This window comes from Pyrgilauda ruficollis, unplaced genomic scaffold, assembly GCF_017590135.1.
Source record: "Pyrgilauda ruficollis isolate IOZ18807 unplaced genomic scaffold, ASM1759013v1 scaffold183, whole genome shotgun sequence".
NCBI lineage: Eukaryota > Metazoa > Chordata > Aves > Passeriformes > Passeridae > Pyrgilauda > Pyrgilauda ruficollis.
In genome coordinates this window covers 598,813-624,653 of record NW_024517318.1, presented here as the reverse complement: position 1 = coordinate 624,653, position 25,841 = coordinate 598,813, and the positions used below count along the sequence as shown (strand labels likewise).

The 25,841-nt window shown below is 44.0% G+C and overlaps 1 protein-coding gene across 21 annotated transcripts in view; it reads right to left on the bottom strand.

Moving 5' to 3' along the window:
* PPFIBP1 (PPFIA binding protein 1) overlaps positions 1-25,841 on the bottom strand; it is a 101,991-nt gene that overhangs the window by 53,379 nt on the left and 22,771 nt on the right. For 16 of the 21 annotated variants that reach the window (XM_041464711.1, XM_041464721.1, XM_041464719.1 and 13 more), the window contains exon 2: positions 20,388-20,464. The exons of 2 other annotated variants lie outside the window; for them this stretch is intronic. The gene's annotated coding sequence lies outside the window, so the exon portion shown is untranslated. Of the gene's footprint in view, positions 1-16,236; positions 16,379-16,824; positions 16,940-20,387; positions 20,465-25,841 lie in introns of all 21 variants that reach the window. 3 more of the 21 variants (XM_041464712.1, XM_041464717.1, XM_041464713.1) reach the window with 2 other exon arrangements.

The window sequence follows — 25,841 nt, the reverse complement described above, 5'->3', positions numbered from 1 at the left end:
AAAAACTTTTTTTTTCGAGCCCATTTTTTTGGGGGTGGGGGGGGGGGGGGTCTCATTCTGGATCTCCACCTGCAAAACACACCACACTTTAAAGCCCAGAGGTTCACAGAGTTAAAGGGAATCAGCTGCCTGCTGGCAGATCAGAAGGCCCAGAGGACACACCGTGCCCTGGATGTCACCACTCTGAGGACAGGAGGGCTGGCCTTTTGTCCCACTTGCCTTCCTCTTTGTGCACATGGGCTGCAAATGCTCAGCGCTGGGAAATAAAGCATCAGCTACAGATTATTTTTATGACATGATGTAGTAAGACAGATGACTTAAGTTTCCCAGCTCTCCCATTCACACATAACACTACTTAAGCCAGGAAATTCTGATACACAGAAATTAAAAACCTTGATTAGGGCTTGTTTCTGAGGGCTGTTGAGAGTAAAAGAGGACCCCCGAGAGCTGGCCGTCACCCCAGAGCAGCGTACCTCGAAAGTAAAATGAAAAAGCTAACAAGTTGCAGTCATCTTTTCTGGGAAGAGTGGAGGGAAAGAACCTGTTCCACAGCAAAAGTAAGATGGTAAATGCTGTCAAAGTTCATGTCCTGCCTTCTCAGTGCTACATGGACCAGATGACTGCACGAAAGGTCTAAAGTGACATCAGAATTCGTCTCTCTTGCCTCCCTACACTAAAACAACACATCCTTAGCAATTCACTTTACAAAATAAAGCTCTATTTCATGAAGACAAATGCCGTTTTAGACACATCTATTTCTACTTTTCCTGGCAGGCCAGAAGAGAAACACAAACACACAGAGAGTTATTTACAAAATACATTTCAATCACAATTGCAAACAGTTTCAAATGAAGTCAATCCAAATCCCTGGCACAGTTTCTCATGGGATGTTTTGAAGATGCTCAACTACAGTGTCGTCAGTCAGTAGCAGTTTACTAATGAATATATTTTGGTAATTTATACTACGAGTCATTAACATTTCTTTTAATGTAAATGACAACTCCATTTCATTCCTTCCAGGCCTGGAAGAAGAAACTAAAAAAGAAAATGGATGCTAGCTGAATACATTGCTCTGATGTTTTGAAAGAAAAGAACAAATTAAATCTTAAAAGTCAAGTTAGGAAATGCTGGAAATACCTCAATGGGAATAATATAGAGAAATATCTTCATTTGAGGCAGGGATGGGAATCTAGTAAGGTCCCAGATATGCTTTTAGCCAAGTAATTCCCCCAAGCCAAGACATTGTCCCCCTTACCCAAGGTCATCAGGTGGAGCCAGGTGTATCCATAACATTATTACGGATAAAAACAACCCAAATGTTGGCAAAGGCTTACTTTAAACTGATTATGTATATTTATTTTTATAACTAAAATTATTTTTTAATTTGCTGAGCTGTAGTCAATGACATCAAAGCAATACTGCTCTCCTATTACGCAGGACTACAAACAAAGCAACAAATGTCCCTTTGTTCCCTAAGTCTAGATCCCTTCTTTGTTCCCTGAATTTCCTTATTACTTTATTATACACAAATGCTATTTATTTCCTTTAACTGCTAAAAATTAATGGAAGCACACTAAGGATAAAAGCCCATCCCACAAGTACGCAAGAAATGTGTTGAGATAAAAGGTTTCAAGCTGTAGAAATTACTTTGAAGTACTTTAAGAGGACAAAACACAGAAGTCTTTTCAAAATATAAATGTTTATACCTGGGAAAAACTTACCTCAAATCACACAACTTTTACTACAAACCAGCTGAGTCGCATTCTGCACTTTGCCTTAACATTCGTTAAACACTCTGGTCGTAAATCAAAAGCTCAGCCTCGACAAGATAAGCACCCTTGAGATCCTTTAACAGAGATGCATACAGAGCAAACAGTTTATGTAAACACCCAAATTCTCTGAGTCAAGGTTTATGGCTTAGATTCATATCCACTTACAAAACAAACCCCTTATTTAGGTCTCCAGTACTGAAATCACTCTGGTTGCTTATCTCTGCTACCCTACTTCAGCAGCTCTTTTGTTGCAACTGAAAGGAAATTTAGAAACCCGGATTTTACACTGGCAGGTGACGTTGTTTTGTGGGCTCTGAGTGCTGTGACAGGGAGGCAGCTCCTTAGCTGCACAGCAGCTGTGTGATGCTAATACCTGTCTGCACACCCCCTTCAGACTCACTTTCACTCTTTTCACACAAGCAATCCAAGGTCAAATGAAGCCTTGTTAAAAAACAAAACAAAACAAAAACCACCCTCCACAGACCACTTCAAGCTGTTCCTGTTTTACTGGTTAACTGTTTAATACTTTTCAGGTTCTCACCTCAGAGAGCCTGAGAACCAGTACATTATTTCTCACTTGTTTTGCTTGGGTCCACTGATTAGAAAAACAAATGAGATAGTCATCCCTGACTCCAAGACTGCTAATTCAAGCAAGGAAATGCCTCACATTCCCCAGCAACATGTTATTGACACACTGCGGCCACACAGGCTACTAAACAAAAGGGGCACTGTTGGGTGACAGGCCAAAAGGTAGTCCTCAAAAATACCTTAAAACACACCTAGTCGGGAGCACTGATCCACGTTTAGATCCCATTTCATTCCTTGTGCCACTTTCTTCCAATGAGCTCCATCCAAAGGTCAAATTCATAAGCCTCCAGATTTGAAAGGATTTGACACTAGATTTTGGACCTTCATGTCTAAGAGCTTTCAGATGCACACTTTCAGAGTTGACACCCCATAAAGCAGAGGCAGAGGGCACCACTCACAGAAAGTCCATAAATAAATAAAATACATTTAGTCTGAACAGTATTTTAATAAGTGTCTGCAGAAAACAACAAAAAAATCCAATGCCTTGTAATTTTACAGCATAACTGTTACAAATGGAAAATCTGTGTATTATTGCACCTTTCCCCTTCTATCTGCCTCTGATTTTGCTGTGTTAAGATTTACTTTCCAGGAGTGATATGTAAAACAAGAGTGTGACATCTGAAGCACACATTTGTGTGTGAGGATACTTTTGTTTTTCAAAGACTCATGATCTCTGAGAACTCGAGGCTGCCAGTACCACCACTGCACCACTGCCACAACATGATTTACCATCTCAACTCTCCTGGCATTTTAAGAATGACACAGGGTAAAATTCAACTTGGTTAAGGAATCTTTTTTTTGCCATGTAATAGAATGGGACTGAATTTTAATGAGTAAAAAATAAGGGGAAAGTGAAAACCAATGAATTGTAGGCTAACTTTCCCTCAGATTTTCTCTTTTTCTCCCCAAAAACTTGTGGACTTCACCTTCTCCGAAACTGGAGCCCTTTGCCAATAACTCACACTGGAGCTTTGCCAACAGCCTTTGTCTAGGTAGCACAATTGGGTCTGAGAGAGTCCACATCAAGACAAGCTGCTTTAGGCAGCACATGGACTTTAATCACTATTAAAAATGGACATTCTACCTTTGACATTCCTGAAATACTCAAAGGGGGTTCAAAACACAGACTTTGAATTTTGCATTAGTTCTCAGCTTCAAAAAAGGGCAAGTGGCTCATGGGCAAAACACTCTGAAAAGTGTATTTATTCTCCCCAAACACTGACCTCTGACATTTGATAACTGAGGAGTGTGTTATCCCACCGCCAGCCAGAGCTGCCACAGACCCTGCAGAGCAAGGCACTGCCCGGCTGCACAGCAATGGGATACCTCTAGCCCAGGCAGTGTGGCTCTGTGGGGATGCACTCCCTCATCCCCTTAGGACCATCCTCTCCTTGCTCTGGGACACTGCCTGTGCTGACTGCCCAGCTCCAGAGTCACTCATTGATGTTAGGGCGACGAAGAGGCACACATAGAGAGGGTATTTTCCCACCGCGGCCCTTCCCACACTTTCTCTCAACTACTTCTCTTCCCCACATCCCTTCTCCAATCCATAGGGAAAGCACAGCTCCAGGGATTTCAGTAACACTGGAGTAAGCAAAGTTTTTTTTTTTCTTTTTTATTTTCAGCCAGGGAGCAGAGCACTGTTGATTTTGTCTTGCTTTTTCAACACCAAAGTCCCAGTGTCAAGAGATGAAGGACAAAAGCTGTGTGCTCTCAGGTCCAAGAGAGGGCCTTTCTCTTCTGAATGCTGCACTGGTCAGTAGCAAGCAAACAAATCCTCAAACCCCCACCAACACTACAGTGCAGCTTTAAGGAACCATGCTGCCCACACCATTGCTTGGCTGGGGAGCTGTGTGTCCTGCCTACCCTTGTGCCAGCTTTGCTCCTCAGCACAGAAGCAATTTAGCAACCAGGACACAGGAATCAGCTCTTCTGCTGCTCATTCCTTTCTCCTGAAAGCCTACAGATGGCTCTTAGGGGTAGAAATGTTGTCCTCTACATCCTCCTCTTGTACAACTGACACCTCCTGACCGTCTCTTGCAGAAAGATGGTTTCAGTCTTGGTGCCCTGCAGCTTCCAGCATCACCCAAGGCTAAAAAACTCAGTGACGCAGGGGCTGAGCTGTGCTTGGGACTCAGAGCTCACAAGACAGACATCAGTGCTAGGGGAATGGAAACAATGCTGGGGTGGGCTGGAGAGCTACATGGGTAAAGATAGTACATTCATGGTTGATACTGAAGGGTAGGAGGGCTTCACCAGCAAGGCAGAGGGAGGCAGCAGATCAGCAGCAAGCCAGAGCTGTAGCCTCTGCAGGAACAGAGCTTTAAACACAACTGGGCCCAGCCCCAGCCCTACACTCTCCTATTTCTCCTGCAGCAAGAAGAGGAGATAAACTGGGGGAAAAAAAGGCCAGAAGAGAAGAAAGTGTCTTCTTACTGCTGCTTCCCCTGTAAGAGAGAAAGATCTAGGAATGGAAGGGAGCAGCCACTTTCCATCCCATGGCCAAGCCTCTGGGCATATGTAGGAGGGGAAAATATCCCACCCCTCACCCCATCAACAAGATGAGCAGAACGTGACTTTGCAGCTGAGGAAGATGCAGTCCATGGGATGAAGACAAATCTTAGCACTCAGAAAATTAAGACATGCTTGCATCAAGAGATGTCTGATAGCCAGTTGGGGCAGAAATGCAGCTGCTGCAAACCTACATGGACTTCTCTGGGATAACAAGGTACTGAGACTGGAGTTATTTGCTACAGGCATTCTAAGTGTGAAACAATTTTTTTAATTACATAGAACAATGAAAAATGCCTGTTTCTTTAGATACAGCAAAAAACTGTGGTTTATTATTGACCCTACCAATAGTGGGTTGCCTTTAGCAGACACATTAAAATGGAGAAGAAGGTAACTTGTAAGAGCAGTTTACAAGAAAATTTACAGCCCAATTGCAGCAGTTCAGTGTGAATACACCTATAAATCACCTGGTTTGGGTATCCAGAGCAGTCTAACTGAAGCAAGGGGCTACAAAAGCTTTCTTTGTAGGCACAGGATCAGCAGTGGATGGTTAGCACACAGCACAAGTGGGGCCACGATCCAAGTCAACAAGTCTGAAGCAAACTTAGGTGTGGCTAAATCCCACAACAACAATAATATAGAAATACCATCAGGTGCAAGAGCTGAACTGCCCCTCTCCATTATTAAGTATCTGCCACATGTTTAAGCCAGTCAGGTTTACAGACTCTTTTGGAAAGCCAGTTTTACCCCTCAAACTCTCTCAAAACTCAAGGTCTTCCAGAGGAGTCATTCCACCAGGATATTAGTTTTCATGTAGAAAGAACAGCATTATTGAGGTACATGGTTGCTGAAGGAAGTTTTGTGATCTATGAATATCCTGAAAGTTTGAACACAGAAAGGCCCTTATTTGACATTAAATATAGTGAGGCATAGAAGGGAAGGAAGGCACGGGGAAGCAAGATCACCTGACTTTTTTTAAGTCTGTAATAAAAAAAAAAAAAATCCTGACTGTTTAACTGTTTCCATTCCCGCAACCTACAGATCTAATTAAAATAAACTTTCAAAAACAATATTAAAAAATTAATAATATTTTAAGATGCTCTTATTAAAACACTGAATAAATTCAAAGATATTTTTATGACATAGAAAGACCAAAAACAACCTCACTGTTGTTTCAAAGTTCTATAGTGAGAAAGTGGCTCTTGTGTAACTTCGTATTTTTCTAACTTTCAACAGTTTCACTGTGAGAAATAATAGCAAGGATGGAACAATACATCTAAGACTAAAAGCTCACAAGCCCATTATTTATACACATCTAATCAGCTCCTCCTGCACACATACACAGACACCCCCGCCTTGAGCACTGGGAACTGCTAATACAATTCCTGCAATTAAAAACTTCAATGCCAGAATCCTTGTCTGCCAAAAGGAAAAACAACAACCACTCTCCTCCAGCACAGCTGGGCATGTTTGTACAGGAGTGGATGCCCAATCCTAAAACAAAGCTCAGCTCCAAGATCTGAACTCTCCCAAATTTCAAGGTATTTATTAGAAACCTGTAATCCAGCACCACAGACCACCTTGGACTCCAGTAGAGCAACCAATGCAAATCAGAAGTTTGGGGAGTTTACACACTGTGGTTTCGTACAGCCATACCAGAGACCTCTGCTGATCATGGGATAACAGCGCTGAACAAGTCTCACTCAGTAACAGCTTTTACTTTGGTTTCCCCCTCAGAGACCATGTTAACTTTTGTTGTGTCAGGGACACTGGCAGTGCAGACAGATGGGTGAAGGACAACTCGCCTGCCACCACATGAGAGCAAAACTAGCACAGAATAGTTCAAGGACAGCATTCATAAAGGCTTGGATATATTAATGACCCTCAGTATTTCCATACAAATCTTCCTCTCAATAATCTCAAATAAAGCTTCAAAAACCTTGAGGCATCAGATACACTTATAATGTTACATTTCTTCGAAGTACTTTTTCCTTTGTATTTTGACCACACTTCAAAGTTTTCCTACTTACATACAAATCAAATTAGACATCTGATGCTAAAAGAAGCAGACACTGAGTGTTTCACACTTTCCCAGCCTTTGGTGGTGGTGAGGCAAGACTCAGTCTTATAGAAAGAAAGGTATATACTAACCATAGGCTGATTTTCACTATACCAGCTGGCCAAGGAGGAGTTCTTCCTGTATCAAAGGTCTAACAGAACCAGGGTACACCTCCAGCCCCCACCTGTGGCTGAAGAACCTGGTCCCAAAGAACAACACAAGTTTAACCTGTAGGACTCAAACTGACTTGCTGCCATCAAGAGGGAAATTGTGATTAATAGAAGTGTCCAGTGCATGAAGGCAACAGGAGGGAGGAAGCTGGGACAAAACCGAGGTACACCAGCATTGGCAAGCCCTTATGTGTTTGAACTGGGGTGAGCTGACCATCTTCAATGGTTTTCTTAAGAGGCAAAGGGAAAAACTCGACCCAACTCCCAAACACTGCCAAAGTTGCCACGGAAACTGATAGGGAGTGGCTGGCAAGATGCACCAGGTTTTATGCTTCCATCGAAGACCTTTCTGGAACCATTGAAATAAAAGAGCGATCCTAAAACTGTCCTCTACTACCATGCCAAAAAAACCTACAGGAATCAAACCAATGGGAAGAATGCAAAACCCCACCCCAAAGAACAGAAGTATACAAACCATTGCATTTTCTCATCATGAGCTACCAGCTTCCTCAGCAACCACATGAACATCTGGGGCCAAATCCTTTGCGGTATACGAGGAGACACTGGAATTACCTGGAGATAATCTTGCATGTTCTCAAGCACTAAATGAGTTTTAAAATGTTGATTCTTGCTTCATATAGAACAGACCTATACAAGTAAGTATTTAAAACTATTGCCTCCTGTGCTTCCCATTTTGGGGCTGAGTGTTTTTCCACGTGTTTACTGAACACCACTGGAGGGACAGTTTCAGGCAGGTTATATTTACCTATGAAGGACTAAAGATGTTTTTTTCCCTAGCTAAAGTTAGGAAGGGATCCTCCCTTAGAGGAGGATATTACACTAACTCTGCTGAACATAAAAAAGCATGGAGACAAGTCTAGTTTGGGCTTGCAGAAGACACTGATGATGCCAAGGCCTTAGCCATGATTATCCTGCTGCTTGAAATGGGAAAAGTAAATCCAAAACTGGCACGACTGTTTGCTTCACATATACAACAGAACTACAGCTGCATCCCTGTTTAGGGAAAGAAACATCACTTATTTCACGGTGGAATTGTCACACATCTTCACACAGGACTTGTGTCAGTACAGCTCCTCTCAGGGACAGCTCAACGTTTATTTACTACTCCATGGAAACAGGCTGCAGCAGGGGCATTTTGGCAGCTCTGCATGGCTGCCACTTCAGTCACTGGACAGAAATGGAGACAGCTCTACATCACAAGCACATTGAACTGCTCACAGAAAAATCCATTGCTGCACCCACCCCTCCAGCAGTGCTACAAAACCCCTTCCGTTGCCACCCTCCTTACAGTACAAAACTGCCACTTATCTACATGGATTCATCCACTTCAAGATTTTGCTGGTAAGACACAGCAAAACCACAGACCATGGTGGTTTACCTCAGAGAGGTTCAGGTCTTGTTGATAAACTCTGTTGTTTTTGCAAATTAATTCCTATCACAGAACCAGAGAATGGTTTGGGTTGGAAGGGATGTTAAAGATCATCTTGTTTCATCCCCTTGCCATGGTCAGGGACACCATCCACTATCCCAGGTTGTTCAGAACCCCATCCAGCCTGGCCTCAGACACTGCCAGGGCTGGGGCAGCCACAGTTTCTCTTGACACCTTGTGCCAGGGCCTCACAAGGAGCATTTTTTTTGCAATATCCCATCTAAACCTCCTATCTATCAGTGTGAAGCCATTCCCTCTCGTCCTGTCACTCCAGGCCCTTGTCAAGAGTCTCTCTACATCTTTCCAGTGGGCTGCTTTCAGGCACTGGAAGGCCACACTGAGGTCACCCCAAAGCCTTCTCTTTTCCATGCTGAACAATCCCAATTCCCTCAGCCTTTCCTCCCAGCAGAGCTGCTCCATCCCTCTGATCCCCTTGGTGTCCCTGCTCTGGCCTGGCTCCAGCAGCTCCCTGTCCTTCCTGTGCTGGGTCCAGGGCTAGATGCTAGTCCTGTATTGTATCTGCGGGGTGCCCTGATGAAGGAAGGAATAATGAATCTGACTCCATGTTCTCAGAAGTCTAATTTATGATTTTACAATACTGTATTATATTAAAAGAATACAGAAAGGATACTTACAGAAGGCTAAAAAGATAATAATGAATACTCGTGACTCTCGCCAGAGTCCCGACACAGCTTGGCACTGATTGGTCAATGAGTGAAAACAACTCACACCTGAACTCAATGAAACAATCACCTGTGCATAAACAATCTCCAAAGACATTCCACATGAGCCAAACAGAGGAGAAGCAAATGAGATAAAAATTATTTTCCTTTTTCTCTGAGGCTTTTCAGCTTCCCAGGAGAAAAATCCTGGGCAAAAGGATTTTTCAGGAAATGTGAATGTGACAGCCCTGCAGGGGGGTCTCAGTAGAGCAAGGCAGAGGGGCACCCTGCTGCCCTGGCAGCAGCCCAGGATGCATCCCTTAACATGAATGTGCTCCCTCCTGGTACACTACAGCTTTGGAAGTACTGAAATACCTTGGAAATCTTGCACTACTGAAATGTTGTTTAGTGTGTTGCAGACAATGATCTCTTCTCTCTGGTGACCAGGGACAGGACCTGAGGGAGCAGTACAGACCTGTGTCATGAAGTTTAGACTGGGGCTTTTACAAGCACACACAGAAAAAGGAGGGAAAAAAATGTCAGAACAGGTATCTCTGCATGGTAACAAGCAGAGATCTCTGGCAGAGGAAGTATCTAAGTCATGCTCTTGGATTTTGGGATTTGTTTTTTGCCTTTTATTAAAACTTTTGGCAGTTCTATGTTTCTGTTTCCTGCAAAAGTCTCAATGATCATAAATGCATTTAGGCCTCTCCCAGTATTTTAATGAAATATCAGTTCCCGTTCCTCTACTTGACTTGCAGGTGAAATCTGCCATTTTAAGGAGATAGTCGTAAGCAGCTTTCTGAGAAATGTCAAGAATTCTAAATTGCCATTTCTGTGCTCTGGTTTGGAGTGGATTTTTTTTTTCCTCTCCCCTAATATTCTATTTAAATTGTCCTTAAAAAGAAAATGGAGCGTTGCCCAAGATGTAGCAGCATAATGTGCAGTACTTTACAGATTGCAAGATCTTAATCCATATTTTCAGCTAATTAAAAACCTTCCAAAAAGTAGGGTTTTAATTCCCTGTCGCATTATTGTGTCTAAAAAATCAAGACTTAGGAAAGCAACATGAACAAGACAATTACTTCCATGGCATCCTGTTTTTCTAAACTAAGCCTCAGTATCAATGAAACAAGAGCTGCTGTCCAGTCACACTCATAACCATTGATGAAGAGTGGAAGGAAGTGATTTAGCACAAGTGTGCACTTGGCAGGGAAGAAAGAGGTGTTAGTAAGGTACCTGGGATGTCTCCAAAGGCAGCCTGCTTGAGTACACAGGTAATGAAGTCAACCTGATCTGATCATGCACCTGAGGGTTTGAGGAGGAGATGTTTACCACCGGCTTTACAGTGAGTGACCAGAGACTTGTGACCAGAGGGGAGTGCTCCAGCTTCCTGGGCTGCCCAGGGAACTTGCAGGGGGAAGGAGGAAAACAAACAGATCATGGGACAGAGGACTTCTTCAGGCCTGAAACCAATACTGAGACAGCTGCAAACCTCCTTCCAGCCAGAGGAAACAATGCCACATGGTTGCTGGTGAGTTCCCATGCCACAGGCACTCCTCAGGCTGTACTCAGCAGTGGTTCTGGCAACTGAGACCACCTGCTCTGTACTCACACAACACCTCAACCTGTGGTAACCCTGCCCAAGAAGCTGTCCTGGTACTGCAGCACTGTGGGCCAAGGTAGGAAACTTCCATCTTAGTCAATAATTTTTAACTTGTACACAGCAGTGTGCCAGTAACATGCTGTAAAACAGCCATTATTTTCCCAATTCCAGCTGCCAAACTCAAGAGAGTTAACCTGACTGAAGACAGACGTGAAGGTGAAGTAAACTGGGCATTAAATCAAAAGAAACAGCTTAGCTAAATCAGTCACCCTGAAGGGCTTCGGTTAAAAGTTGCTCACCTGAGCTGGGGCTCCTGTTACTCTGGTCTTCATGGCTATTTTAAGGGGTGAGCCTACCCAGGTAGAGCACACATTCAACTTAGTGCAAAATTCTTAACAGTGGGAACTTCTCACTTGTAGGAACTTTGCACCAGTGAGGAAAAAAGACAGCACTCCATGTAGCAATAGCATCCAGGAATCTGAAGCATGGCTCCACATTGCTGCTAAAGCCAAGCTCAGTGCAAGAGGATATTCAACTTCTGCTTGAGCAATTTTTATCTCATAAATAATCAACACTATACCCCTCTGCTGATTTTAAACCACTCATTTCAAATCCTTTACAAATGGCCATGGTACGGAAGAGAGAAGAGTCAACTGATTTCTCACTGACACTAGAATTGTAGTAGTGTTCTTTTGAAGTCAGAAAATACCAAGTAACAACAGAAACAGAGGAACACACCCAGCATGCATGTCAGAATGCACAGGCACCACAAGGACATCAGCGGTATCTCTGCATCAGCAGCTTGTTCCCTGGAAACCTCCTGTCCAAGAACTGTGACCCAGCCTGGTGGTCCTTTGCTTGCAAGATCTGACAAGATCCCAAGATGCCGGTGTGGCTGCAGGCCAGCAAGCTGGTGCTCCAAAGAGCCACATGCAAATGTGTACTGAGGGTAACATGACCACACACGTTCCCTCTCCTGCAGTAACGCCAGCAAGGCTCCAAACTCCTCCTGGATAACACAGGAGACAAAGCAGCCGTATCCCAGTGCTCCCTGGCGTGGATCACAGCATTCGCTACAGCTGTCACAACACTCTGTGAATTATACACAGCACACACCCTTAACAGCACAAACCTCAGAGCTGTCTCCATGTTCTGTGGCAGCAGAGATTAATACATGTTGACAACTGATCAGGAGTACTAGAGGAGATAGACACAGCCCATTACTGCTGTTTGTTGTGTACCTACATGGTTTCTCGCTCTCAGAACTGACTGCACTCATAGTTTCTTCTGATGTAGCAATGTAGTTGGGCTTCCCTTTCCCATCCTCCCAACAGGCAGCTATTTCAGTTGCTCAAAGCAGTGCTGCCCCTACCTTTAGCAACAGGGGGATAATCACTGGCTGACAATGTCCTGCTAACCGGAAAACACACCTTAATATCACACCCAGGCACCAGGAAACTCCTTGGCATGAGGCATCTGATCCAGGTGAGTGCTTGCAGGAACCATCTGGGGGACACAGTACCACGTTTGTGCTGGACTGTGCACATCACTCCTCCCAGTTCCCTTCCCAGAGCACTGCAGCACAGCTGGCAGAGATTCTGTGAATGGCAGCACAGCTGCAAAGAAGGTCCCTAAGGGTAATTACGAGATAGGCTACAGAGGAGTGGGAACATTCAAGTGTAGCTACTCTAGATACTCACAGGATGCAAACGTGTTAAGTTTATACAAGACACACTCCTTGATCAAAAAAATATTCAAAGAGAAGGTTTCATACAGATCTCATAGCAGCCTTCTAGTATCTGAAGGGGGCCTACAAGGAAGCTGAAGAGGAAGTCTTCATTAGGTACTGGAGTGACAGATAAGGGGGAATGGCTTCACACTGAGAGGAGGTTTAGATTAGATATTAAGAAAAAATTGTTCCCTGTAAGGGTGATGAGGCCCTGGCACAGATTGCCTAGAGAAGCTGTGGCTGAGAAAGGATAAGGGGGGGGAAAAGGCTAAGAGTGGGACTGATTTCGCTAGCACAGCTTAAGTGACGAATTGAAGTGGGCGCGGAATCAGACTTGGGCCAATGGGATTACAGGTACATGATGGTTAAGGGCAGGACCACAGGCTTAGGATATACCATACATTTCAGAGGGGTGAGACAGAGCATACCATCTAAATAAAATGCAATACTACAATCCTGATCATTGTTGTGACAATCTGTCTTCCTTCTCCACTTAGAGGCACCACCAGAGCACAGCTCTGGGGGTGTGGGTGTGTGTGTGTGTGTTTGGGACCACAAGAATCACTGAAGTTCCAAAACCCACATCAAGTCAGCAACAACGACATGTTCACTTCCAATACGGATCTTGCTCCGCATCACTCTGGTTCAGTGTGACACCACCATCACATAGAAAGGTAACTTCTTAACCAAGATATTTCAAGGCAAAAATTACTTAGGGTTACACAGAGCCACTGTGTAACACAAACTAAAAATCACTCAGTGAATCAGGGCAAAAAAGTGCTGCTTTGTCGCACTGAGGGAGTTCACAGGGTGGGAGAACAGGCTGTGTCTGGGAAAGGCAATGAGTCACAGAAAGCCTCCACTGAACTAAGTTCATCCATCTGCCCGGCACTCAGATAGCACCTGAGCTAAAAGTTAACAGCCTATGCCCCTCATGGTGTAAAGAAAACAAGCACTGGCCACTGAGTCATCACCCCATGGGGACATCCTGCAGTATTACCACCCTTAGTGTATCAGGGACTGACTTTATTAGCCAGTGATGCCTATATGACTATTGGTTACACTGCTGTTACTTAAGAACAGTTGCTAAGGGCATGAGAAAAACTGTTGGCTTGGAAGGTGATCCAGACATCAGAGATCTTGGATGATGCCCACCTGCCACAGTACTCTCATCCCACTCCCAAATTCTCATCTTATCCCAGCCAGTGCTGCTCACTGTAGATCTCAGAGGAATAATTTCATCTCCCTCAAACAGGGTGTTGGAGGGCATCAGTCTAAATCCCTACTGCTTAATGCACCTCCAATTGGTGGGCACTGACCTCCTCAGGGTGTGGAAAGAAGGGTGTTTCCCAGCTACCCCATTATACACCTCAGAAGAGGTGTACCACAGGAGGATCAGGCCTTTGGAATATGGCAATTGTTTTGCCATCCTAGGGAAACAGACAGAATTCTCTGGCCTTACCATTACACTAAACACTAGATGAGTCAACTGCCCTCATGAGGTAAGGCTATTTCCTACTGAAAATAGGAAAGTTTTTTCCAGTAACTCAGATTTGTCTATGTCCTATTTTTGGTTTCTAAATTAAGAATATTGCTCATTACCAGATTATATGGCATTTATTCTGAGGAGCAAGAGATACTGATGCAGCTAAAAATTCGATATAAACACCCTGTGGATGTAAGCCATGACATTTATATACTGGATTAATAAGCACTAAGAGGAATTTCTGATGTAGGACACATGACCCTCCCTTCATTTGAAAAGCAATTATTTTAATACCACAATTTCAAAGTGTGACGTGTCCTTGGAAACAGTGACAGACAGAAAGCTTTAACAAAAAAGCTGCCAAATCCTGGAAGGACAATTTTAGGCACATCTCCAATTTTGAGACAAGAACATCTGGAGTGAGTGTGTGGGCTGGCCAGCAGATAAGCAGGCTGAACCAAACACCAAGGTAATGCAGAGTGGGTCTGAGCCTCCCTTTGAAAGAGGGGAAAGACTGGACACAGAGTTCTTGCCCAGCCCATCTCCAGCTGCATCCAGTACCTCTCCCACTGCTGTCACTGTCAGGTTTCTGGAGTGCTCTCACTGCTTGGAGTGTCCCTTACCTTTCACAACTTGTCACCTCCCCCTTGACATTTTCCAGATACCTCAGCCTGGAAGCCACTTCCTTGCTCATTTTAGAGGACCAGCTTACAGCTGGAATCCCCCCAGAGAACACAGCCAGGCTCCTTAGCCATCACTTGTCAGACTTGGGCTGCACCACCTCAGCCTTTCAAACACAAAAGAAATGGGGAGCTCACCAATTTGCAGTGAAGAGAGCTGAAAAAATGACAACAGCTGGTTTTCCACTGAAGACCTTAGTGCTTTCTGACAGTGGTTTGATGCCCTAGGGGGAAAGAAAAAAAAAAACAGCAGCCCCATCCAACCCTCTCCGGGCAATCACCTTCCAGCCAGCTGGTCCCTTCCTCTTAATTTCAAATACCTAAGGAACACCCAGAGATCCTAAAAGATCTCAACAAAATTCCTTGGGTATCAGCATGATCTGGGCAATTTGCCCTGGGCCCATTCTTGGAGGTGCTCACCACTTTTGGATGCAATACCTCAAAAAAATTTCAGAACACAAAATTAAAACAAACACAACAGAACAGCCCCAGATGCACATGCAGCTCCCCACATGCTGAGCTGCTGACATTTTTCCTAAGCAGCTGAAATCAAAATCTAGTGAGAAAAGCTATCAGATGACAAAGGAGATACACCAAGACCCCACCACAAGTACTCACACCAAGCAAGGCATGAAAGCCTTTACCAGTTGCTCTGCACTCACTGCTGCAAAGTCCAGGTCCCAACTCAGCCCTGAGGGCTTCCCAAGCCCAACAAAGGAAAAACATCCGGACTCATGAAAAGCCACATTCAGATCCTTAAAAAGTCAGCAGACAAGTAATCAGCAATTTGGGTGTCATGAGAAGCAGAGGATGAAACCAGAGGCCTGGGAGCATAGAGTGGTTCAGGACAGCTCTGCCCAGCACTGGGAACGAGCATGCACAAAAGAGGTATCAGCTATATAAGAAAGTCAAAGAAAAATTAAAATAAAAATACTGTCTGTGATACCTTGGTGCTGCTGTCCCTCACTGAAGGTCTCATCTAAGGCATCAGGATATCTGTCCTACCCATCAGAAACAGAAAACTAAATATCTTGGATCTTGGAAATAAATATTGAGCCCCTAAAAAAGTCTCTGCAAAGTTTTGCATCCCCAAAAAGAGCACATGGCTGCTGCTTTCTCCACCGCCTTCACTAGCATGGTATGCCCAGAATAAAGCTGTGTTAAGCCAAGAAAGGCTTTTTGCCTAAAAGTTTATCAAACAAGGCATGTGAAGCCAGTCAGAAGGTGGCCAGGGAACCTCTGAGAGCCTGCAGAGAAGCAGCCACGAGACTTTCCTAAGGAAGACGAAGGAATTCTTCATGGGATTTCCATGCTCCTCTGCACCTAGCAGATTATATATTCTCCCCAAGAGGTCTAAACTGTCCTAACACTCTGCAGTTCTCCAAAGCAACTTTGTAAAAAGCCAGAATTTCTGAAAAAAAGAAGTTTTAACTAACTTCTACCAAGCAGGCAACAAAATTGTTACCATGACTTCCTCTGTAACAGAGTGCCTAATTCCATAGTTTACTGCCTACAGCACTCACCTTTTCTATATGCTATGCAATGCATTTGGGAATTAAGCAGCTGTAAGTCAAGGCCTATAGCCTAGTGCAGTTGTATGAAATTATTTCTGCAAATGACATAATTCCAGACACCACTCTGAGCCAACAACTTCCACTACAGCTCCTGGGAGGGGAAAAAAAAAATGTTAGCATGGCATGTGGTGGATGAAACAAGAAAGATCAGCTTCTATGTATTGACACAGTTCCCATTTTGAGGCTCACTTTTCCCATCTTAGTCTCAGATGAAAACAAGATGGGGGAAAAATATTCCCAAATAATACAGAAAAGGCCTCCCCTGCCTCTGGTTTGAGAGGAAAGAGGAGGGAAGGAGCAGAGAGATCCCCCAGACAGCAGTGAATGACACCTCACAAACCTAACCCCATTACCCTGCTGCTTCACCTTTATAAAACTTCAGACAATTCCTCACACACCTCCAACCACTCACTGAGAAGGGACAACCACATCAGTTAGTTAGAAAACTTATTTAAGGATACAAAAACAAACCATCAAAAAACACCACCAGAAAATGCACTTAAGTAAGTAGTGAAGAAGGCTAAGAAAGATCATTACATTTCCCTTTGTTTTTCTTTTGCTCTGGTAGAAGTCAGGAAGGTGGGAGCTCAAATTGACCTTGTTTCTCTTTCCATGGCCTAAGCTCACTTGACTTCTTGTTCACTTCGCCCATCTGTAGAACACAGGAAATGATAATGAGAAGCTACTACACAATGTTATAGGAATTACTCAATCTGTAGCCACAGAGTTCTTTGAAGATGCAAAGTGCCAAGCATTATTACTAGATAAAGAAATTATGTATTTTCTCCCCCAAGCTATACAGAGGAAGAAAAAACCCATGCAAACAGCCAACTGTATTCCTAATGAGATGCAATACTCAAAAAGTGGGGCATCTTAAAACAGATTGGACAATCTTTTTCCAGCTCACAAAAATTATTCCCAATACAAAAACCTCAGAGGATTATAAATGCAAGCAAAGAAACTTAGCTTTTGACAAGATTTCTGCAGACAAAATAAGCTTGTCTAAACAAACAGGGAAAATGTATATTTTTGGTCTTAAAGAGAGCAAAAAGAGTTTTTCAAAGAATAAGGGAAGAACTGAAATCAGGTTTGCAAGCTTTGTGAGGGATAAATTTATGTTTTTTGAATATAAAGCAGTTTCCAGGACTGGGAAAGTCAATAAAATAAGAAGAACCGGATGGGAGGGAGGCAGGAAAACACTGTGTGCAGCAGAGGGGTCACATGCTGGACAAACAGGGCAGGCTGCTCAGTGTTTACAGATAAATACATCCCCCCCTCTCTGCAGAGGCTCTGTTTTACAGAGCCACCGTTAGAACTGTGGGTGAGCAGAACTTTAAGTTACATTAAGGTTACCCAAACCACATCACATAAGGTGTGAGGAGCAAAAGCACAAGACAATACTTCTTTTCTGCAAGCAGCAGTATTTCCTCTGAAAAGAAGGGGAGGAAAAAGACACCAGAAAAATTCCATCACAGCTTGCCTGGGGACCCTCCCCTGCCCCAACCATGGGCAGTGCTGCACCTCCTATAAACATGCAGAGCAGCCACAGGCTCTGGGGAAATGTTTGAAATTATTACTATTTTGAGTACAATTTAGTTTAGCACAACTATTAAAAACCCAAGAAAAGCTGTGTGTGGGCTGGGCCCTGCAGAACAAGCCATCAAGTGCCAATAAATGGAATACATAGAAGTAGCCTTGCACTTCTTTCCCTCCTGTATTCAGTGTGACATTGAGGGCCGAAAACCCAACAAAAACTGATTTTTGCCTCTTGCACACAGGCACTGTAAGAGGGTGGACTGGATACTATTTCAGTGCTGCATGTGGTGCTTTGTCTCAGCTTTAGACACACCAAAAATCTGCTGCCACTGAGCACACACCTAACTCAGAACTGGTGGAGGAGGGTGAAGAAACACCTGCAAACCCGCAGGGTTTTGCTAACAAAGAGCAGGAGCTGCAGGGTGTACGACTGACTCTGGCTACATGGACTTAGCCAGGTTTCTGTGTCTTCATGGCACCACACTGAAGCAGCTGTTTCTGCTAAGGCTTATTTTAAAAGCCTTATTTAGCTTTTCTGGATTATTTATACATGTGGCCTTACTGCGGGGCAAGGCTGAACTGGCAGCAGTATGTTTAACACGGAGCTAGCCAAGGAGGGAAGATGGAAATCCATGTTGTTATGGATAAATAGGGGCCGTGGGTAGAAACTCTACTCTGAACACTTTCGTGTATTCTGTGTGATGTGACTGGAGGTCAGACATCTGTGCTGAACTTGTGGTAACCCAGCAAAGATGCCCATGTTCCTCTCCATCTGGGAGAAGCAGCCAGCAGCCCCAAACCGGTTCCCTGCCCCTATCAGTGCTGAGTCAGGCACGGGAATTTCTTGCCACCTCGTTAGAAGAGGCTCTTATTTATCTGTTTAATGGGGAAAGCAAGCAGTAGTTGGAGAAATCAGGCTTTTCAGACTGATTGCTGAGGGCAGCAGGTCTGACTCCTCCAAATGCCAGAAACCTGCCAGTCCTGGAGCCACAGGAACAGAGAATGGAGGACTGAGCACCTGCTGCTACAGTCCCGGATGGACATGGACACACAAACCCCCCCCCCAGGGAGCAGGAGCACCAGTGACAGGGAAAACCAGGCAGATTTATGTTATGTTACCAGGCCTTCTGCTGCTCCTGGGTAGGGGGAATCAGCACAGCATCTGGGGAGCAAGGAGGGAGAGACTTCCAGCAAAGGCAAGACATTTGCACGGTCATGCCAGCAGATTGAAAGTCTCCAAACACACATCCAGCAGAATGTGGCTGCTAGCCAGCATCAGACTTTTTAACCATGTTTTTACATGGATGCAAATGATGGTTGCAAATCCAGCTGGAGTGTAATCCCATCAAGCCTGATAATCAGTGACAAAACTGACCAAATGTGACCAAGATGGGAGACAATAGGTGACACCCACTTCCGGCACCAGCAGACCTCTGATTAAAAACCCAGGGAACAAAAGCTTTTGGCAGTGGAGTTTAGGGCTTCTGACAAACAAGGAGCAACAACACCCATTTCTTTCCAAGTCTAGTGCAAGACCTTGGGCAGCTGTGAATCCCAGAGAGAGCTCATGCACAGTGATTTAGTGTGGGAAGGGTTGGAGAGCCACGAAGAAGCACTCCAAGGGCTATGGAAAGGGTAAGGTAGTAAAATAAGAGAAACGGTATTTTAAATGAGACACCAGTCCTCATATCCTGTAGGACTGGGAGCCCAGATGTGGAGTTATGGGATGAGCACATCCCAGCCAAGGGTTGCACAGATCAAGTGCTCACTCAGCAATCTGACCCAACTCTCCAGCTGGAATTTAGGAAGCTAAATCATACCATAATATCCAAAACAAAGTAGATGAGGGAAAACCATTCCCAAAACAAGACTGCCAGCTCTGACATGCACTGGGCTACTTGATCAAATCAGTCTAGATCAAATGCAAAATGCTGCTCCTTGAATCCAGCAGAACTGGGACATTTCCAAAGGATCTCACAACACATACTCTGTTTTGCTGAATGCATTTTCTCATAAACTTGCCCCAGTAATCTGAAAGCCCTTGGCAGTTTCTCTGCACATTGCCATAGACCTGTGAGTGAGACTCACTGCACATGCACAGCTGCATCACTCAGTCACAGCAAGTCCAGGGGGATCTTGTGCTGGAACTGAACCCTCCACACTGGGGTGCACTGGAACTCCTTGAACCCTTCACATGCCACAGAACAGCTACTTTCAGTCCTGCTTCTTGGATAATCCAAATATACTTCATTACTCTGGCACAGTCCACACGTTAGCCCTAAATCTACTGTCATTAAACACAGTTTCCACAATTCTCTGACAGTAAACAACAGCTTAGACTGTGTTAAGTAAGGACTATCCTTTAAAAGATGCAAAACCAATGGATATCCGCAGAAACAGACTTTCTTCTACAACCCTTACTGTAAGTCATATACAACATCATTTTAATGATATTTGAAATGAAAGCCCAAAGCAGTTGTTGTATAAGATATCAAAAAGCAAAAAAAAAACCAGCAGATAGTAGATAACAGATATCACCAATGCAGTGGGTTTAGATTACTCACTCAGAAGAACAGACTTAAGTGTTGATCTCCACTGTCACTCTTGAGCAAATACCACTGATCCATATAAACATCCAAAACTGAGAAAAAGAGAAATAGAGATTTGGATTAATCACTCAAAGCCTGAGATGACTTAACAGTGATATCTTGTAAAAGTTTATTATCAAGTGACACAGGATACAGGAAGCATTGTGGATGATGTACATAACAGCATTTAAAAAAAGCTAATACCAAGAGATTAAAGGATGACAAATGATGTACAAAAAGGAAATGAGCTTGTTAATTCCAAATAATTCCCAGCAACATTATTTCTCAGTATCTCTACATTACACAGTTGGCCTGTGCCTGCCCTTGACCTCCCCAGCTGATCACACACATATAGCACAAAACAAAGGTGAATAATGCCTGGCAAGGCTTCCTTCTCACTACTGCGACCAAAACAGACCCCAAACAAGCACCTAATGTTGCTGAACATTTGAAAATCATGGTGTGAAGTAAAGCCAGTGGAAGTCAGAGCAGCCCATAGCACTGAACCAACACCACAACTCACTTCCAACAACTATTCCTGAGTCTCTTTACTGTGATTATTTTGGTAAATCAAAGATGTTCTCTGTTCCTGTGGTTTGACAGGAAGTTTTAGTCTCAGATACTCCCATCTACAGACTGTGGACAAAAGAGGAGCTATTTGGTATGGGAAATCTTACAAAACTGTTACAGGAGAAGGTTCTGGGTAGGTTTTGAATCTGAAATGCAAAAGGGAAGTTTAGGGAATAAAACTTCATGCTAATAACTAAAAACTTCCAAACCTATGCAGTTACATTGAGTTCCCATTAGAAGAGGCTTAAGAATAAGTGACTCAAACACAAATGCTCAGTGAAATATGGTTGGTAGAAGAATGGAAACAACCAGGAACACCCCAGTGTACCCCACCTGCAACACTTCACTGGCACACTGAGATACTGCTCTCCAAACAAAAATCATGACAAGAGCAAGAGCAGGAGTTTAAGACAAGCAAGTAACATGATTGGAAAGCAAAGAATCAGCTCAAAAATGCAGGAATAAAGTAAAGGCACACTGACTAACTAGTTGTTGACTTGTGGCAACAAACTGCAAACATCTAGAGGTTGTAAACTGGAAGAGAGAGAATTCAGCCCTTGTATGACTGAGAGGGAAAAATCCCCAAACATTCTCAGGGCTATACAGTAAAAAGCTATAATAGATGATCTCAAGGCACACAAATAATTAGGTGCTCGTTACTTCTCAGAACAGTTTTTTAGAGTAGATTGAACAAAACCACCAGGGGGAAAAAAAAAATACAGAGAACCGAGCAGGACATAGGAGCCTGTGCAAGCAGACTCCATTACAGGACAGGGGCTCCAGGCCATTACAACAGAATGATTATGTACTGAGCCCTGTGCAACACAGCGAAAAAACATCTGCCAGATGGAAAAAGACACAAAATGTGGTAGGCGGGGGAAAAAAAATATTTGAGGTTTCTATAAAGGGCACTGCAGAATGTCATGTATGAAACTGCAAAGCCAGGGAAAAGAAGTTAGTTTACAGTGTTATTTTAAGCCTGCCTAAAGTAATATGAAGGGCCGAAATGGAAAACCTATAATTAGATGGAGTTTCTTCCCCTCATTACAAATATCTGACTGAAGCTGAGGCTGCCAGATTGACAGGACCTTTGGGATTGCTGTTGCCTGGGCTGCCAGGACACATAGGCAGCAGTTAGGCAGGGGGAAGGAGATGTGGAGCACAGCGGCCGTAGGATTCTGCAGCTGCACCTTTGCTGTGTGGGACTGGCCACCTTTGCCTGTCACAGATGGCCTGGCCCTCCTACTGCAGTCACCAGTGCTGCCCAACTCTCTCATCATCCTCTGCAGCACAGGGAAGCCTCAGCAGAACCTGAGGCTGTTCAGAACCACGCTCCCTGCCAGGTCCGTCTCCCTCCACCACTGCAGGAGACTCACACTCCCCACGAGGGCTATTCTCCAGACTGACTTGCTACTCCCAGCACGAGTGCCAGCACCACAGTTACTCCCAAGCCTCTCCACCACCACTGTTTTGGTAAATCAAAGATGTTCTTTGTTACCATGGTTTGACAGCAAGTTTAGTAATTTCCTTCTTGACACAGTCAGAGCTACACACTCAGCCCACACCTCGGGCAAGCTGTATGGCCACTGGCTGACTGATGAGGAAGGGAATGTGTCCCTGCATTCCTCAAAAGGGATCTAACTGCCTCAGACTCTGGCAACACAAAGATTCAGTTTGTTCCCAAGGCTGCAAGGGAAGTGGGCTTCATTTCCCATTGCCCCATGTCCTTCCTTCCTCAAACTCAATTTAATTTCGACTAATGAACTTCTGGTGCTGGTTTTGGCTGGGATAGAGTTCATTTTCTTCATAGCATGTAGCATGGGCTAAATTTTGGATTTATGCTGCAAGCAGTGAGGGGGATAAGATAGGGATGGCTTAGTTACTGCTGAGCAGGGCTTGAACAGGGCCAAGGCCTTTCTGCCTCTCACCCCATCCCAGTGAGGGGCTGGGGGTGCACAGGGAGTTGAGAGGGGACACAGCTGGGACTGTTGACCCCGACTGACCAAAGGGACACTCCAGACCTTATGACCTCATGCTCAGTATATAAAGCTGGGGGAGGATGTTCAGAGTGCTGGCATTTGCCTTTTCAAGTAATTGCTACCTGTGATGGGGCCCTGCTCTTCTGGGGATGGCTGAACTCCTGCCTGCCCATGGAAAGTGGTGAATGAATTCCTTGCTTTGCTTGCTTTTGCTCTCTTTATCCCAACCAATAAGCTTTGTCACTTCTACCCTTCCAATTCTCCCCCTGATCTCACCAGGAAAGGAATGAATAAGTGACTTTTTGGGGTTTAGCTGCTGGTTGGGGTTAAACCCCAACACTACCCTAGCAGACATCCTCTAACCCCAAGCTAAAGAAAGCCCTCTTGCACACCCTCACCTCTGAAGACTCTTTACAGAAATATTTCCTATAGCACTGGCTGTGATGTTCATCCCAGCATTTCTCCAACCTGAACAGGGCACATGACATGGAGATCCAGGAGGCTTCACCCCGTGCCCTGCATTGGGATGCCAGGAAAAGTCTGGAGTTCAGGACAATGAGTGAAAACTGGGACTTGTTGGGACTTCCGGAAAAGGGTGGGGCTTTTTCTGGTTTAACTGGAAAGGTAAATTACCATCCAAGAACAGGAGCTGAGGGAATAGCTACTCCCATGTCACACACAGCCCTGACCTGAGGGCACACCGGTGGCCAGGGGCTATCCAGCCTTCACAGCAAGAGCAAAGCCCTCCACCGAGTTCAATGCAAGCTCACTTCCAGTATGAAGAAAACAACCTCCCAGAAAACCATACGCATAACCAAGAGCCAGTTGTTAGGAATGATCATTTTACGTGAGCAGGATTAGGCAAATCAGGGGAGAGTTAATTGGCTTTTAGCTTTCACAGGCAGAACATCACAAAGTATAAACACCCTGAAGGAACCTCACGAGTATCCCCAGGAAAGAAAGGTGCACGATATGGTTTTCTTTTTCTTTTCCAGACTCTAATTTCTTAACCAGGAAGAACATGCAAATTCTAATCCCACAATCCTGCATGTTCAGCAGTAATATTTTGCCTTGCCAATCAAATGTTTTCTGCAATAGCCACCCATTTCTTTTTCGAATCCAAGATGCACAACTGCATGCAATTAATCACACACTGTGTGAATTTAAACAGGACACACCCTTGTGCTCAAAGACCTGAAAAAATCACATGTTGCACTGTGTTTAGGGGCACAGCTTAACAAGAAAGGTGCAGCACTATTTCTTTGCTTTGTGACTCCTAGGAGCTTTGTTTCAGGAACATTTCCAGAAGAATGCAAGAGCACTGCAAGCAAATAGTCTGATTCATGTCTGTTCTTTATGAGATAAAAATAAAGATCTGTTTTGCCTAATCATTTCTGATCAAGAAAAGCGGGGCTTTGAGATACAAGATCTGAAAGAGCCCCTCCTCTCTACTAAAAGCTAAAAAATTACTCTAACATGGGACCCGGGTAGTCACAGCACAATTCAGATTACTGCTCCTTCCCACACGCTTGCCTCATGTCTGTCTGTTTGTGCTTCAGTTAAAAAGCTACTATGACATTCTTCCTACATTTTAAAAATAAATTTCCACAGGCAACAGGATTCAAAATTACTAAGGAAAAATTATTAACATATACAATTCGAAGGAAGTCACTGATGCAAGCTGATTTGTGTCCAGCTACCTTGCCTTGGAAAGGTGGGAGGAGGATTTAAAGCCAAGAAGCAAAGCAAGCAAGAACAACTAACAGTTTGAATGATCTGGAGAGCTAATGGTTTTCCATGGAAAAAGCCATTGACTCGTGTCTTACACTAATATTTTTTTGTAAAAGGCAATATTTTTTGTAAAAGGCCTTTGGGCAAAGGCTGGTTTGAATCTGAATGGAAGCAATCAGGACTGCAGCTTGAATGATTTCCTCACATCTGTATACAGCATCCATCCACGCCAAATATCACCCACCAACACAGCCTCCTTCACCTTTAAGTCACCCTGTCCAAGGTTGCATTTTTCCATCCCAGCAGACCATGTAGCAGATACCTTATTTATGCTGGGATGGGCTAGCTGCACTCAGACAAATTAGACAAGAACAGAAAACACAGATGTTTGAGCCCCTATCTTTATTTTTGGTTTCTGCAAGGCCACAGACATTTTGACACAGACAAAAATCACACAACATCCACAGTAACGAGGCAGTCTGGTTTTGGGTCTGACTGCACCCACAGCTGAAACCCAAAGCTTATGCATTTACAAGTGCCAGCCTTGAGCTTAAAAAAAAAAAGTTTTGATCCCAGGGGGTCTGGCACAACTGAACAAAACTAACCACATCATTAACTCCAGTGACCCAACTAGCTGATAGCTCACACAACATTTCCTACCACAAAACAGCACATTTGAACAATGTACATGCACAGAAGTCACTGAATCCACACAGCAGCACTGGAGGATACAGACAAACAATACAGCCAATCACTACAGCAAAGAAACATTTTCTGGAAGCATAATAAAATAGTCTGAATAATCTCATGAGTCAGAGATGAATAACACAAGATAGACCATTCAATGAAGTACTTGTAAGACCAGCAGCAAGAACAAACTGCAGAAGGTTTAAATAAAAGCTTTCAAATCACCGATTTATCAGATATTAAGTGAAACTAGACATGATTTACACAAAGAAAAAATATGACTCATCTATGACTAATTTTATACTAATCACTGTGTCCATCTCTGGAGTGCCACTGCATGCAGTTTCTGTCAGCTACTGCTTTGTTTTAATTCTACAAGCCAAAGCAACAGATTATGCAGCTCACCATCTGCTAAAATGCAGATGTTAGTTGATGGAAGATGCAGAACTGTCTGAAAAACATG